Source organism: Ursus americanus, chromosome 22, assembly GCF_024610735.1.
Source record: "Ursus americanus isolate L20-20 chromosome 22, mUrsAme1.1.p, whole genome shotgun sequence".
In the NCBI taxonomy this organism is placed as follows: domain Eukaryota; kingdom Metazoa; phylum Chordata; class Mammalia; order Carnivora; family Ursidae; genus Ursus; species Ursus americanus.
The window spans coordinates 14,061,996-14,076,425 of NC_142148.1; positions in this window are offsets into that span (position 1 = coordinate 14,061,996).

A 14,430-nucleotide genomic window follows, 5' to 3' on the forward strand; every position below is an offset into this window, starting at 1 on the left:
TGAGATCCATACTGGGCATGGAGCCTGCTTAAGATTCTCTCTCCCTCTCCCTCTCTCTTAAAAAAAAAAAAAAAGAAAAAGAGGGGTGCCTGGGTGGCTCAATCGTTAAGCGTCTGCCTTCGGCTCAGGGAGTGATCTCGGCGTTATGGGATTGAGCCCCGCATCAGGCTCCTCCACTGGGAGCCTGCTTCTTCCTCTCCACTCCCCCTGCTTGTGTTCCCTCTCTCTCTCTGGCTGTCCTTCTCTCTGTCAAATAAATAAATAAAATCTTTTAAAAAAAAAGAAAAAGAAATTTAAGAGACTGGGCAAAAGATGATACATGGATAGATAGATAGATAGATAGATAGATAGATAGATAGATAGATAGATATTGATAGATACCTATAAATGTAGATATATATCTTTTCTATTTCTTCTTTTTTACCTTCATCCGCTAAAGCGTAACTACCTACTGGTAAGTCCTGTGATTATATCATTTAACCCAAGCGTGCTCCCAAACATTAGGTTCTAAAGCCTCTCATCAAAAATGATCTCATAGGGAAATAGCCATTGACGTGAATATATGTTTAGGTTATGCTGCTTTTCTGTTTTAAACTAATGTTTTTAACCCTTCCCGATTTAAGGATCCACAGGAAGCTCTGGAAAGAGCAGAGAAGGGAACGGGCTTTCAAGCATGTGTGTCTTTCTGATTGAGAGTGTTCCGTTGGTTGTCATTTCTAGTAAGAAACTTTTTAAGATGCTTGTTTTGACTTTATTTGGAATGATGGACAGGGCACTGAGAGTGGGCAACTTCTAATCTTGACATTGCTTCCAACCCAATTTTATTCATCTTTAAAATGAAGAGCAGATTTAGACAATATTATTGGCTTAGTCCATTTGGACTGCTATAATAATACCATAGATTGAGGGTCTAATAAACAACAGAGATTTATTTCTCCGAGTGCTGGTGGCTGGGAAGTCCGAGATCTTGGCAGTATCTGGCGAGGGCTCACTTCCTGGTACACCGTGTCCTCATGGGGTGGAAGGGGTGGGGGAACTCTGTGGGATCTCTTATAAGGGCACTAATCCCATTAATGAGAGCTCCACCCTTGTGACCTAAGCACGTCTCAAAGGCTCCACCTCCTAATACCATCACATCCGGGGGACTAGAATTTCAATATGTGAATTTTGGAGGGATACAAACAGGCCATAACAGCTATAATGTTTTTCCAGTATTATTCCGAACTTTGTATGTCAATTTACAGAGCAATCAGCACATCCTTAGAGGCCAGAGGTGTTGATCTGGAAAGAAAGTGGAGAATAAAGAAAGCATGGAGCTCGAATGTCCTCAGCTGAGCCTGATGAAGCCCTCCTACCTAGCTTGCAGACACCCAGTAATGGTCCTTCTCTGGTGAAGTCTGTTTCTTGCCAGTCCCCTCAGCTCAGCTCACGTCTCTGACAGTTGCCCCAAGCCTTCCATCATCACCCAGTCCTGACAGTCTCTGCAGAGAGTAACACTGCAAGTTTTGCATGCTCTGAACAGGAGGATTGAGATTTGCTTCTGAGCCAGCTCCCTGTCTGGAACCATTCTGCCTCTTCTCAGAGCTTTGGTATGAAGTCTCATTTCAATGTGTGTCCCCTTGTTGGATTTATTCCTGGGGTCTCCTCCTAACACATGAGAGCTAGTGTACTTATGTGGAGTCAATATCCGGGGCCCAAACACAAAGTCACTTTAGATGGAACCTTCAACCCAGTAACCAATATCTGTCTCTGATGGCACCTACTGGCCCCTGGAATCTCAAACCTGGCTTCTAGCAAACTCAAACCAGGGCCCTAAGAAAAATAGCAGGCTGGAGAGTCCATGAGCCATCCTGAAACTACAGAAATTGAATTTGCCTCAAACTCCAAAGAAACACCAAGAAATCCAAGGACTAGAAGGCAGGAGTCAATTTTTATTCAATATTTGTTTCCTGGGGTCACTTGAAGGCATTTTTGGGGGCTGAGTGCTCTGAAGAACTCAAAGATGGTTGAAGTCCAAGTCTGGGTTTTAAGCAGTGTGGTATGGGGCATCTGGTGGCTCAGTCATCGGAGGAGCGTGTGATTCTTGATCTCGGGGTCGTGAGTTAGAGCCCCACATGGGGTGTAGAGATTACTTAAATGAATAAATAAAACTTACCAAAAAAAAAAAGAAAGAAAGAAAGAAACATAATCTAAGCGTATGACTCAAGAATGTAGAAAAAGAATAAAATAAACCCAAAGCAAGCAGAAGGAAAGAAAGAATATAGCTAAGAGGAGATACCAATGATGCTAAAAACAAAACAATAGGGGAAAAAATCAATGAAGGTAAGACTCGGTTCTTTAAAAAGATCAATAAAATTGACAAGCCTCTAGAAAGATACAGAAAAAGAAAGAGGGGGATGCCTGGGTGGCGCAGTCGTTAAGCGTCTGCCTTCGGCTCAGGGTGTGATCCTGGCGATCCGGGATTGAGCCCCACATCAGGCTCCTCCGCTATGAGCCTGCTTCTTCCTCTCCCACTCCCCCTGCTTGGGTTCCCTCTCTCGCTGGCTATCTTTGTCAAATAAATAAATAAAATCTTTAAAAAAAAAGAAAAAGAGGACAAATTACTAATATCAGTAATGAAATTCAGTATCATGACGGACTCTCCAAACATCAAAATGATTAACGGGGGAAACTATGAGCAGCTTTATACCCACAAATTTTACAACTTAGATTAAATGAACCAACTCTGAAGGGCGCCTGGGTGGCTCAGTCAGTGAAACATCCAACTCTTGAACTCAGCTCAGGTCTTGATCTCAGGGTTGTGATTTAAGCCTTGCCTTGGGCTCCGAAAGTAAAATAAACCCATTCTGAAAAAAAAGGCATTAAAAGGAAATTTTAAAACACAGATCAGAAAAGAAGGAATAGAATTGTCCTTTATTTGCAGATGATGTGATTGTCTAGAAGGCCCAAGGAATCTTCAAGAAAAGGAAAGGAAAGAAACCCGCCTAGAACTAGTAAGTGAGTTCAACAAGGTCATAAGATACAAGGTAAACATACAAAATTCAATTGTATTTAAATATGCCAACAATGAACATATGGGCACCAAAATTTAAAATACAATACCATGTTAAATTGCTCCCAAAAAAGCCTATGGTTAGATGTAAATCTAACAAAACATGTGCGGAACTTGCATGCTGAAAACTACATAATGCTAATCAAAGATGAACTAAAGAATGGATAAGCATACCTTGTTCGTGGATTGGAAAACAACACAGTAAAGATGGAAATTCTCCTATACTGATACATAGGTTTAATGCAGTTTCCATCAAGATCCCAGCAGGAGTTTTGTTTTGTTTTGTTTTGTTTTGTTGGTAGATATAGCCAAGATTATTCTAAAGTTTATATGGAAGAGAAAGGAACTGCAATAACTAAAACAATTTTGGAATAAAATGGAAGGCGCAGTCTACTGGAGATTTATGATAAAGCTATGATAATTGAGACTGTGTGGTATTGGTGAATGGATAGACACAGAGATCAATGGAACAATGCATGAGAAGGAGGACCGAGAAATAGACTCCTACAAATGTGGCCAACTGATTTTTTACAGACGTGCGAAAAGCAATGGAGGAAGAGTAGACTTTTAGAGAAATGATGCTGCAGCAGTTAGACACATACAGATGGAGAAATGAACCTCGACCTCCAGAGGAGAGTATGGGCTTCGGATTCGGACAAACCTGACTTTTAATTCTAGTTTTGCCCCCTTACTACTGTGTGGCTCTGACTCTGTCATTTCACCTTACTAAACCTCAACCCCCAGCCTGGAGCTCAACAACGACACCTTAGGGATACTGGAAAAATAACAGGTGAGTGACTGGGCTATGTTAATTTGCTGGGGGATGTTCCCGAAATGGCCAGCAGAGGGCTCTAATCGCACATGAAAGACTGCCACCTCTCTGGAAGCTTGTCTGCCTTGCAAACCCTGCCTGAGCGTTTCAGCCACCCATTTTCTAAGTTCACATTAATGCACAGTGCTGAGGAAACAGTTTCCACAGCCCGTGTGTCACCATGTTTCTGTCAAAGAATCAAATCGATCATCTAAATTATAATACCCCTTTTTCCTTGCCCACTTTAATTATTTTCATACTGGAATAGGAACGCATTCTCAACGGAGGCAATACGGACCCCAAGGGGGTAAAAATTGGTTCTTGGGTCCCACCCAAAATCTTAGATACTGCAATGGTTTGTAGCCTTCCAAGGACCGTAGTATATAAACAGGTATACGGTATATCTACGGTATTAAAATTTCATGAGGAGGGGGCGATTAGGAAAAAAAATATATCTAAAAAGTCTTTTCGGGGGGGGGCTGTAACCTAAAAACTAAAGGTTGAGAAACACTGCAATAAGGGGAGATTTGTCAAGAGAACACCCCAGCATTGCCCCACATTTGAAGTTAGGACAATCCTTTCCCCTGGAACTTGGGGTACGCCAGGGTACTGTCCAACCTCGACAGCTCCTAACTGAAGATCTTGTTACGGTTCAGAATGGACTCCCCCAAGGGAAATTTAAATTCCAGTGTCCCTTATACTCATTCCCAAAAGTTTCCCCATGCACCATCCTATTCCCTCATGTTCCTCCAGCCCATCCCCCAACAACCACTGACCTGCTCTGCGTCACTGCGGACAAGTTTGCATCTTCAGAGCCTTCTAGAAACGGAATCCAACGGTAAGTACTCTTTCTTTTTGCTTGTTTCTTCTGGGAGAAGCCACCTTGCATAATTCAAAAAGAATCTTTCTTGGGAAGCTTTCTCCAGTGATGCCAGGTAGCCACGCCCTCCCTTTGGAGCGTGGGGAGTTGACAACAGCTTTCACTATGCCAAGATGCTTTTCTGGAACCTCTCTCCAGAGGAGAGAAAACACACCTACACACGTGTAATCTCTCGAGTGGCAGAGCACATCTGCTACAGTACAAAAATGTGGGAAATACAGAAAATTACAAAGAAATTAAAATGGCCCACACTACCACCACGGAGAGGCAAGAATGGCCAACGGTCCTCTGTAGTTCCTTCTCGTCTTTTCCTAAACATCTTATACATAGAAATGTGTGACCCTGTGCCTCTTCTTCAAGTAGATACATAATTTTTCACAACTTAACTTTCCTGTGAAGGTGGTTTATCACCCGTTTCAAAAGTCACAGTCGCTCACTCAGCTTCCAGACGTGAGCCAGTGTTAGGGTTCCAAATACATCGATTGAAGGAGAGGCTGGATCCTTAGAAGGACCCCCTAAGACCATGACAGATAACAGTAGCTGGGAAAGGGGGAGATGCCAGTATTTTAAAAAACCACTGGCACAGGATCTGAGTTGGCATTTATACCCGCAGACCCATTTGAGATAGAGTAGAAATGGATGTACTTTATCCCCTCCATTTTAATTTAGCCTTACGATTTATTTTACTTTATTATTTCCTTTTTCTTGTTTTTGCTGGCTTGATAAAATGACCATTATCTTTTTTTTTCCTTTAGATTTTAGTGTTCTGTATTTTTCCATTCCAACAGCAGTTACCTTTCCCTTTTATTTTTTTTTTTTTATGATTTTATTTATTTATTTGAGAGAGAGAGTGAGAGAGCATGAGCTTGGGGGAAGGACAGAGGCAGAGGGAGAAGCAGGCTCCCTGCTAAATAGGGAGCCCAGGGAGGGGCTCAATCCCCACCCTGGGATCCTGACCTGAGCTGAAGGCAGACGCTTAACCTCCTGAGCCCCTACCTTTCTCTTTTAACAGAATAAAATACATCATCGCAATTACGTAATCTTCTATTACATGAAAAAAAATGCCATCTAGTTCCCATAATACTTTTAAGATGACCCATTTATAACACTTTTACATCTCCATGCTCCCCAACCCTCAAAGAGATGTAAATGCTTTTATTCTCCTTCTCCTTCTGCCCCTCCCCCAAACACCAGGGGGAGGTCCTCCAGTATTATTAGTCTTTTCCATAGGATTCCTTTGCTCTCAAAGCTCTGTGGATTATGCTTAACGCCAGTGTTTGCTTCCAGTGTAGCAGATAAGAAGTCCAATGCCTGCCTCATTGGTTTTCTTTGTAAGTTACTTATTTCCCCAGTTTTGGGTTTTTTGTTTGTTGGTTTGGTTTTTTTAAGATTTTATTTATTTATTTGACAGAGAGAGCAAGTGCACAAGCAGGGGGAGCAGCAGGCAGATGCCCCACGGAGCAGGGATCCCCATGCTGGGCTCGATCCCAGAGCCCGGGGATCATGACCTGAGCCGAAGGCAGACTCTTAACCGACTGAGCCCCCCAGGCGCCCCGGGAAGCTTTGTATTTATCCTTGGAGCTCACTCAGTTTTTCAGGACATGCCTAAAGGTGAATATTATTCTTTCTACGTTCTGTTTGGAATTCAGCGAACCCTTTAAATCTTCAGATCAAGTATTTACTGGGAAAATTTCTCCTTCATTCTGTTTAATTATTGCCTGTCTTCCATTTCCTCTGTTTTATGAGTTTCCAATATTCCAATAATAATAATTCCAATATTGAATAATTCCAATATCCTAGCATTTGGTTGCCTGCGTCATTCCCTCAAACCTCTCTTTTTCACCTTATCGTTCCCATCCCTTTGAGTTTCTGATGTGTCTTGTTTGATGTCTCCCCTGGGTATCCCAGGTCAGGTTCCAGCAGTGACCCTCCCCTCCTCTGCTCCTCTCTTGAGATGTTTAGTCTGAACGTGAGATTTCCCTTCCACCCAGCACGGGGGGCGGGGGGGGGGGTACCGCCCCGTTCTTGCAGCTCCTGGGTGCTGCTCTCATCATCAATGCCTGTTCAGGGCATCCTCTCACCTCTGGTAGTTTTGTGCCTGCTGTTGTCCGTGACGTGCCCGTTCTTTGTCTTGCTCACTTCTAGCTCCCTGTATGCGTGTTGGTATTTTCCTTTGCTGGCTCATCAGGGCCCATGGTCAGCTGCTGGGCGTCTTCGGCAGGGTCAGTCCTTCAAGGAATGGATGGCCCAGTGGGCTTGGCCCTTCTGGGTCAGCGGCACTTTATCTGGCAAGTTGTGGTTTCCAGGAGACTGGAGTCTCCTCCGCTGACATTTTCCTGGGGAAGAGGGAAGAGACACATTGTTTACTCCCCCACAGCATTTTTTGTTTGTTTGCTTCTTTCTTTCTTTTTTAAGTAGGCTCCGTGTCCAGCATGGGGCTTGAACTCACGACCCCTGAGATCAAGAGTTGCATACTCTCCCACTGAGCCAGCCAGCTGTCCCACAGCGGTTTAAGTGCCCCAGAACAGTGAGCCCAAAGCACCCTCATGTGGGCAAGTGCAGCCTCTCCCTCAGGATGTCTTGGGATTTCTATTGGTCAGTGTTCCCAGATCTCACCACTTTCCTTCTGACCATGACTCCTGGGCTCCGGGCTTCTGGTCCCCAGGCCCTTGCTGGACTCAAAAGTGGAAAGTTTCTCTGCCAGCTGCCTTCTTCTGGACTCCAGAGAAGCAAGGTCTTGTGGCCACCCTAAACCTCAGAGGCTTCTTGCCTCAAAGAATGTTCTGTAGCTAGTTTTAAGCTGAAGGAGGATGGTGGCAAGGGTGTATTGACGCACCATCTCCCTGGAATTCCCAGAGGAAAATTCACGGTATTCCAAAATACCATAGGCCGTTTTCACAGACCGCTGTGCAGTAAAACCAGAAATCACCAACTAGAAGACCCAACTCAGAAACCAAAAACTTCACCATCCCCAAAACCCTTCCAGACACACAGATCCACACTCACTCCTTAAACTATCGGGTGAAAGAGAAAATCAAGATGGAAATTGTAAATTATTTCTAATGAATAACAGTGAGAACAGAAAATACAAAAATCTATGAGATGTGACCAAAGGAGAATTCAAAGGAAGATAGAGAGATTTATATAACTGTTTTAGCAAAACCAACAAAAGATTAAAAGTAATGAAGAAGCCCCAGGTAAAGATAGCGCATCGAATATTCAAGACTAATTTTGCTTCCACTGAGACACCTATTAAAAAAGATTTTTATTTGCACCTATATTTTGTAAAACTTCAAATCCCCAGAAAAGGCAAAAGAACTCTACAGTAAACATGTCGATACAAACCATCTAGATGCACCAGCTGTTTCGATTTTGCCACATTGGCTTTATCTCTCGGTCTCTCTTTCCATACATTGATACACATTTTTTTTCCTGAATCATCAACAATAGTTACCAATATTCTGATGCTTCACTTTTTTTTTTAAGATTTATTTGTTTATTTGAGAGAGTTGGGGGTGGGGTGGGCAGAGGGAGAGAAAGTCTCAGGCAGACTCCACGCCCAGCAGAGAGCCAGCCTGATGGGGGCTCAATCCCAGGACCCTGAGGTTGCAACCTGAGCCAAAGCCAAGAGTCGGGCTTAACCCACTGAGCCACCCAGGAGCCCCTATGACACTTCACTCTTCATCACACATCCCTGAAGAACAAGGACTGTCTCCCCGTTGCCATAGCTGGCTTTCTCGGAAAAAGATTCCAAGGCAGAGGTTTGCATGCGGAGCACCCTTGGGGTCCCTATCTGTGAAAGGGCAGGAAGATCTGGGCAGAGTGAGGAGGGGGGCTGTTATATAGATTGAGTAAAAGCAGGTGTGAGCTCCAGAGGAGCTCTGAAGTTATGTGGGCACTTCAGAGTTGTCATACAGAGTTGTATGAGGGGGGCAGGCCCTTTGTACTCCCCTGTCAACCAGTAACTGGACATGGGCTGTGGGGGTGGGGGGAATCCAGGACCTTGGGTGAAGCAGTTTTCGTAAGCCCAGGCACTTCCCGAAAAGCTAACAACAGAGGACTATCTGCTGGTAATACTTCCAGCAGCCATGGGAATCGGTCCTTCCCTCCTGAGGGGGAACGGGGCTCTGCATCCGGTGTCCATGACTGTCCACCCCTGCCATTCAGTGCCGCTTCCTCATTGTAGTTCCAGGACTCCCACGGGCATCTTTCCTGGAGGGAAAATGTATAAGAGCAACCTTAAAGGGGCAAACCACAACCCCTGCTAATGCAGCTGGTCTCAGGGCCACACTGATCCTCTTGCTCTGTCAAGGTGTTCGGGATCCAAAAATTGGCTTTGATCTGGAAACAGACAAAAAGGCAAGAGTAGCAATATTCACACCAGACAAGTTGGATTTTAAGATTAAAATCCCCAATTGGATAAAGAAGGACAATATTACTACACAATTTATGAACAGGATGTAATGGGCATAAAACTTTCTGCACCCAACAACACAGCAGGTAAATCTAGAAAGCAAAAATGATCAGAAATACAAAGAGAATCTCATGAAAATACAGTTTCAGTAGGAAGCTTCGATCTCTTTCAAAATCGGTAGCTCTGATTAGGGGAAAGTAGGTGCCTTGAAGAATTAGTAATAGAGTCCACAAACTCAAATAAATATTTCTTCATTTACAGAAAATATATATATATTTGTGTATACATGAGCATTTACCAAAATGTATCATCTACTTGGTCATAGAAAAATCTTGAAAATTTCAAGAAATTAGATATCTCATCGACTACCTTCTCTGCTCATCATTCAATTTAAAAAAAAAAAGAAAGAATTTAAAAGATTACCAAAATATATAACTACTTGGAAATTAAGTATAAAAAACACACTGTTCAATAACACTTGGATCAAAGAAAAGCAAAAGAATTATCTAGAAAACAGAGAAAAGGAGACACCCTGGAAAACTTATGGGGCCAGAAAAAGCTACACTCAGGAAATTTTGTAGCCTTAAGTAACTCCATTAACAAGTGAAGAGAACTTGCTTCTTGTCTGTGACTCACTTTGCCTCAGCTCTGGAGCCGCACCTGCACCTCCCCCGTCTTCCCTGCCTCAGTCACCCCTCCCTTCCTCTGTCCTCAGGCACTGTCTTGCTTCAGTGAACCTGATTTGTTGGTCTTACTACGTACAGCAATTCTTCTCAAACTTCAAGGGGCAAATACATCACCTCGGGCTCTTGTTAAATTGCTGATTGTTTTGGTAGTTCCGGGCTGAGGCCTGAGATTCTGCCTTTCTAACAAGCTCCCAGGCGAGGCGCTAATCCCCTCCCCACACCCATACTTTTTTTTTTTTTTTAAGATTTTATTTATTTGCTTGAGAGAGAGAATGAGCCTGGGGAGAGGCAGATGGAGAGGGAGAGGTGCGATCCCAGGACCCTAGTCACAAAACTCTCAGTAATGCTTGGCCTCACCCTGGCTCTCCTCCTCCCTGACTCACTTTCCCCCCTCAGCCTGGTGTCTCTGAGGCTGCACTCCTCCGTGACGTGTTGGCATGCAGACTTTTGCCACAAGCTCTGTTTTCTGGGAGGCCCAGGCTAAGCCCATGCTGCCCTTGAGAAATAGAAAAAGAATGAGAAAATAAACTGGAAAAAAAATTAAGGAGAATTCATTAAGATAGAATGGTATTTTAGGAAGAGTAGGAGAAAATATCCCCAAATCTCTTTCTTTGAGGAAAACAATCCCAGGGTATCAGTCGGGGTTCTGTGTGGCCAGTGATACAAGCCGATACTGGTGATGAAACGGCGAGCAAGTTTGTTAAAGAGACACTAAGTAGCTCACACTATTGCTCTGAGGCCTGGAAAGCCAGACTCAAGGTGAAGTAATGCCCCCAACTCTAGCTGTGCTGTCCTGTCACTGACCCTTCCCCATGCCAGGACCTTGACCTTGGGACCATTGCCGGCACTGCCACCTGCAAAGCTCATTGCCTGTCCCACTGGGACCTACAGAAATGGCAACTCCATGCAGAACTTGATTCCCCTTGTAGCCAGCCCACTTCCCATTCGTCCCACAAAGGTCCGGCGTCCGCATTCTAATAACGAAGGAGGCTTGGGAACTTGAGTTCTGATCCGAGCCTAGAGAGACAGGACTCAACAACTGAATTTCTCCAAATCTAAGAGCGCTGTTCCGAAGATGATTCAAAGTGGCGGTTATAAGACAGCTGTCTACTAGAAGCAATAAGACAGCTACACCCCTCGTGAGCAGATCAAAAATAAGAGAAACGGACCCAACATGTTTAAGAAATAGTCCTGGCAAGCTCATTATCTGGAGTACTGCTGTCCGGTATTAATATGATGGAAGCTGTGAATGTCATTAAAATTTCTCCAGCAGTGACATTAAAAAGAATAAAAAAGAGGGGCGTCTGGGTGGCTTATTCATCAAGTGTCTGCCTTCAGCTCAAGTCATGATCCCAGGGTCCCGGGATCGAGCCCCACATCGAGCCCCACATCAGGCACCCTGCTCGGCAGGGAGCCTGCTTCTTCTTCTCCCTCTGCCTGCTGCTCCCCCTACTTGTGCTCTCTCTCTTTGTCAAACAAATAAATAAAATCTTAAAAAAAAAATTTTTTTAAGGATAGAAAAGAACTATGTGAAGTTAATTTTATTTTTTTTAAAGATTTTATTTATTTATTCGACAGAGATAAAGACAGCCAGCGAGAGAGGGAACACAAGCAGGGGGAGTGGGAGAGGAAGAAGCAGGCTCCTAGCGGAGGAGCCTAATGTGGGGCTCGATCCCATGACGCCGGGATCACGCCCTGAGCCGAAGGCAGACACTTAACTGCTGTGCCACCCAGGCGCCCCTAATTTTAATGTTTAATCCAACATATCCAAAATAGTATGATTCCAACTTTTATGAATGTAATCAATCAATATAAAAGTAATGAGACATTTTATATTCTTTTTTTTTTCATCCTAAGTCTTGGAAATTGGAATATATATTTTTTAAAGATTGTATTTATTTATCTATTTTAAGAGACAGAGAACACAAGGGGAGAGGAACAGAGGGAGAGGGACAAGCAGACTCCACGCTGAGCACAGAGCCTGATGCCGGCCCCATCCCATGAACCTGAGATCATGACTTGAGCTGAAATCAAGAGTCAGACACTTAACTGACTGAGCCACCCAGGTGCCCCAGAAATTGGTGCATATTTTAAACTTACCATTCGTTTCAGTTGGACCAGTCACATTTCAAACGCCCAAAAGCCACACGTGGCTCATAACTACTATATTAGATAGCGCAGAGATAGTAGAAATAAAATCAGAACCTTACTGCACATATCATTCGAACAAAAACAAATTTCAAGTGAATTCAGGTTTGAATCTAAGAAATAAAGTGATTAAAATCTTAGAAGAAAACATGCAACACTATGCCTACCTGGCACTCGTAAGCTCTTTCTATCCACCTGCAATGCCGATGGCAGATAAAGGGTTAATATCTGTATGCAGGAAGAGCTTTGGCAAATTAGTGTCAGAATAAAAATGGTCAGAAGCTCTCATAGAACAAACCCGAATGGTTAATAAACCTAAAAAGATATTCGGCTTCCCCGGGAGTCAGGAAAATACACATTGAATAACAAGACATCCCTTTACACACATCAGACTAGCAAATTGGAAGCTTGAGAATACCTACTACCAGCTAGGAAGGGGCTCTATTCACCACATCCGATTGCTGGGGAGCAATCTGGCAACATTTTTCAAAATAAAACAAATGCACCTAATTGTTTGGCCAGCAATCCCATGCCAGGAAATCCACACCATAGAAGTAAAAGCATCAGAATATATGTAGATAAAGGTGTTCACATCAACAGGGTCATGAGCATAGGTAGAGGAAGGGCTGAGGAAAGTGTGACACGTTTATATCATGGCATGGCATGCAGCCACTAAAAAAGAATTCCTCGTCTCGAGGAGACTTCCATCCTCCATCTCTGCAAGATGCAAAGCAATGTATAAACTAGGGTTCCATGGCTGTAAGAGACGGGGAGAGAAATCTACATAGGTGTATCTGTTTACATCTGATTTTATAAGCATGAAGAGAGAGCTAGAAGGAGATAATCGCTCTGCCATCCAGCTTATCTGAGAGGAGGAGAAGCAGGTGGCACAGATAGAAACATGGGAAGGCAGGAAAGAAAAATATGAGAAAAGGGGGGAAGGGTTGAAAGAAAAAACTATTATTTCAAAGAGGGACTATTTCTGTAAAGTTAACGTGTGTGTTTGAAAAGGGCAAACATTTATCTCCACAAAAATCTGTTCGATAACCCTTGTGGGTGGCATTTCAAATCTTCCATGTGCTTTACTTGATGTTTCAATGGCTTGTTCTGCAGATTTCTAACCAGCATATTAAAGTTTCCCACCGAGCTGTGGATTGCTTGTTTCTCCTTGTAATTCTATCAGTTTTAGTGTTACACGTTTCAATCCTATGTTACTAGGCACATACAAGCACAAAGGCTAGATTTATTGGTAGATTGAATATTTATCAACGGATAGTTTGGTCTTTTCAAATAACTCTGATCAGTGTTGCGTGGAATCCGTTTTCCCTAATGCCATGATTGCACGGCTTGCCTTCCTTCCCCCAGCTTGCCCAGTGCACCTCTTCCCTCTCAGCATTTCCAGTCTTTCTGTGTTACTCTGCTTTTGCTCTCTCTAATAAAACAGATATGCTTTGACTTTTTTTTTATTCAAGAGTCTCTGTCTTTTCACAGTGAATGTAATATATTCACACTGATTATGGTTATTGATGCATTTGTGCATTTCTACCAATTTACTTTGTGTTTTCTATTGTATGTGCTATGTTCGTGTTTCTTTTTCATCTCTACTTTTCGGGTACGTTTTTCTTCTAATGACTTAGAAAGTATGTATTCTGTTCCTATTATATTTATTTGTCAAAACACATAGTTAAGCATAGTAACTGATATCTATGTCTTCCTACCAAATAAAATGATCTTAGCATGCTTTTACTTTTCTCTCCTACCTCCTTTCCGGTCTTCATACCTCCCCATCCCACGTTGTCATCTCACACTTTAGTTAAGTATTATAAGTAAAGATTTTTGTTGAGACTTACATTTTGCTGACTTCCTTGCTTACCTGTGTGTCTTCTATCCCATGTTTTCTTCTTGGATCCATTTTCTCTTCGTTGGAATATAACTGCTACACCAGTGGTTTCTCAACCAGAGGCTATATCGCAGCCCTTCCCAGTGTGGAGTGTGCTGTATTGTCACAGTGACTAAGGAGGAATTCCACTGGCATTTGGTGATGATGGTCAAGGACACTAAGCAAACTGCAGTGTGTGGGTCCGTCTTACGCAATAAAGAATCCTTCCACCCAAAGTGCCAACAGTACCCTGAACTGTGAGTTCACGTAGCATGCAAAGTTTTTTAGTCCATTTCTCTCTTAAAATGTCTTTATGATGCCTCTATGTTTGCTTGATAGATTTGGTTGAGTAAGGACTCCTAAACTCCCAAGTATTCCACCAGAGAACTTTGAAGATACCATTCTGTTATTTTCTTGCTTACAAAGTTGCAAATGAAAAGACTGATGTCAATCTTAGTCTCATTCTGTCCTGGGTAATTCTTCCCCCCCCCCACCCCCACTCTGGAAACATTCAGGATTTCCTTTTCATTCTTAGTGTCCTGAGATTTCAGGATGACATA